This window comes from Mandrillus leucophaeus, unplaced genomic scaffold (genome assembly GCF_000951045.1).
Source record: "Mandrillus leucophaeus isolate KB7577 unplaced genomic scaffold, Mleu.le_1.0 Scaffold186, whole genome shotgun sequence".
Classification (NCBI taxonomy): domain Eukaryota; kingdom Metazoa; phylum Chordata; class Mammalia; order Primates; family Cercopithecidae; genus Mandrillus; species Mandrillus leucophaeus.
The window spans coordinates 3,351,504-3,355,003 of NW_012101876.1; positions in this window are offsets into that span (position 1 = coordinate 3,351,504).

The window sequence follows — 3,500 nt, forward strand, 5'->3', positions numbered from 1 at the left end:
CAGGCAAGTTGCAGAAGACCACCATACACATCATTCACCTTTTCACAGGATTATTGGACATTTCCTCTTGAATCTGTGATTCATTCATGTGTCCACTTTTCTTCTGGGTTGTCTTTTTCTTATTAATTTGAATTCTTTATGTATTTTAAGAAATGTTCCCAAGTGTACAGTCCTAGGAACTGCTTGAATCTTGAGAAACTTTTTCAAGAATGGAGTTTAAAATTACCAAACAAAAAGACCACACCCTGAAAGGTATTGAAAAAAAATTAACAAAATAATAACTTACAGGTTATTTCATTTCTTTGCCAAAAATTCCAAGCATTAGAATCTTGACAGAGCTTTAGGTCATATTACCTGGTAAAAAGCCATTTACATAAATCCACAGTGCACAGAGGTACCTATTTCATATTTTCTTTACTACCAATAGAAAATGCATCATTTAACTTGAGATACAGCCCCCTTTAAACATTTCCTAGAGTAGACTAATGAATTACTGTTCTTTCTAGCCATGAATTTATATTGCACTAAGGAAAAACAGACTCCTTTAACCTCTGAAGAGTCACATTTCTTTCACTTAGGTCACTTGATAGGGCCATTATAGTCTCAGATAAGACATGTGGGACTCTGTTTAATATCTGGCAATTTTCTTGTGCCTCTCCATTTATTAAAAGAATGTATCCATTAGCGGTCATTAGTACGTCCTGTCAAGATGGGGGCTAAATTATCCTCAACGGCTTAAGAAAAAAAAAAAAAATGCTTTTTCAAGAAAAATAGTGGCATTAATTGCCCAGTGGAATAGAAACAGCTTTCTTTGCCATAACCTCTCCCTCCCCTGCCTGGGAGGAATTGGACACTGCTTACCTCTGTCAACGATCCAGGCCATTTTCTCCTTACCCTATGAGTCAGCTCCATCACTGCGGCCTGTGGCCTCTCCGGTGGCAGGCCACTATCCACAGGGAGTAAATAAAGCTCCTCAGTCCGTCACAGTGAGGAGCCTCAGACTGACTCCTCTTGCTTGCTAATTCATCCAAGGAAGAAAGAGGAAGGAGATGCCTCACTTAGCAAACAATCTCATTTGAAGGGGCTGTGTTTTAGCAACAGGAAGCAGCTCACATTAGAGGAATAATCACCCTCTCTTAGCTCCACACTGAAACCGATCTCCTTTTTGACCTTTCATTTGAAACATATGCTCTCTGGAAAATGCACCCGGAGTGGTTCGAGGAGAGAGGTTGTCCGGTGTGCATGTTGGGGGAGGAGGAGTATTATGTTTTCAAAACTAAAACAAGTTTTCCATGTAGCTTTTAAAATTAAAAACTTTACAGTTTAATTAGCAAAAGGTTTCCATCTCCTAAAAAAAGTTTTCAGGCTTTGTCTTTCTCTTCCCTCCTCTCAGGTCTCATCCATTCTCACAAGCATTAGTAATTATATCGGTATCAGTTAAGATAACCAGCTGAAAATCATAAAATACCAACCAATAGTGACTTAAGTAATAAAGACATTTAATAAATGTTACAAAGGTCAGGACCTCAAGACTTGGTTCAGCAGATCCACAAGGCCACTAGGAACCAGAGGCTCTTACTATCTTTCCGTTTAGTGATCATCTGTGTGTCAGCCCCGCTCCAAAGTCTCCAAGACCCCCCACCCCGGCCAAGCTCACTAGCAGGAAGGAGGAAGAGGGAAGCTCAGGCCTCCGCCTTATGGCGGTCTCTTTTACCAGGAGGAAAAAAAAAAAAAAAAAAAAATTCCTCCTAGAGCCCTTTAGCCTCATTGGCCAGAACTGAATCACACTCTCACCCCTTAACCAATCAAAGGGAAACACGTTACCATATATGGGGTCTGGCCAGTCATGGCTTATCCTTTCCATCTGGGCACATGGCAACCCAAACACAGGTGGGATTCTATTAGGAAGGAAAGAAGACGGTTCTGAGGAGGCAACAGCTCCCAGATCCTTATTTCCAGCCCTGACTGGTTTTCTCAACTTCGGTTACTTCCTTCCCACTGCCTCCTGAGCAGCACCACCTCATTATCTTACTGGCACCTCAAACTCAGCCTATGAGGGAACAAATTCCTTTTCTTACCTCCTAATCCTGGCTCCCTTTTCTTTTCTGATTTTTCCAAGGGTAGTTTCTTCCACCATGATGGAGGCTGCAAACTTTGGAATTATCTTGGACACCCTCTCCATCTGGACTTCCTTTTCCAGTTGGTCCCCAAGAACTGCTGATTCTTTTTCTTCCTAACATCTCCCCCTCTGACTCATCATTTCCACTCTCCCCTTCACTCCTTCAGTCAAGCTGTTGCAGTTGCACATGGACAACTTCATTTTATCTAAAATGGGCCCCCAGCCTCCAGAGCCACGCACTCTGCAATCAGGTTCACCTTCTTAAAGCTCTCATCCCTCCCTCCTAGCCTCCAGTGTTAGGTTCCCATGTATTCACAGAAGGAAAAAATGCAAACTATCTTGCTTGGGTTTTAAGATTTTCTACGACATTATCCTCTGCCCCAGTCAGACTACTAAACTGACTGTTTCCTGAAGCATGCTTTATGCATTCTCACCACTGCACATTTGTCCACACTATTCGCCTAGACAAGAGTACCTTTCTGCTTCCTCTCTCCCAGCTGAATCCTACTTGGCCAACTCTTATTTCACTGCTGAAACCTCAGTTATTCTAGGCTATAGTGATTGTTTTCTCCTCTGAAATCTTATGTGCTTCCTGTCTTTGTGGATCATGAGCCAATTTTTAAAAAGATACCTTAGGATTAAATGATTAGGCAAGTATAAGTCTGCAATGGCCGTACTACCAATGCTTTGCAATGTGCCACAATAACACTTGCATGGTAAATAATGACATAATACCCATTACTGAAGTTTTCAAAATATCCTTCTAGTTATTAAGCTTCAGAAAGTTCAGAGCCCCTTTAAAAGGTAAAGGTACTAGTACTTTAGGGCTGCAATAGATTCTCCAAGAATGAATCTATACAATATGATGTCATCTGTCAGTGGAAAGACCATTCATTTATAGCCAGAAAATTACGATTTTATTGCCTGACAACTGCCACCAGAATTATTGGCAGGAAAACTCTGTATTTAGGAAAATAACTTGACAAATTGCTTGGGGGGTAGACAAGTCCAGATAAGAATTTGACTACATTATTTGTATCAGGGTGCCATGCTCATATTTAGTCTAGTGGAGGACTTATCTTCTTTACCATTTCTTCATTTAAAAAAAAAAAAAAGCTTGCAGGATAATTGGCAAGCCACAAGTAGAAGAATGAAGCTGGATCCTCATCTCTCACCTTACACAAAAATAAACTCAAGATGGATCAAAGACTTAAATCTAAGACCTGAAACCATAAAGATTCTAGACGATAACATTGGGAAAACCCTTGTAGACATTGGCTTAGGCAAAGACTTCGTGACCAAGAACCCAAAAGCAAATGCAACAAAAACAAAGATAAGTAGATGGGACTTAAGAAACTGAAAAACTATACAGCAAAATAAA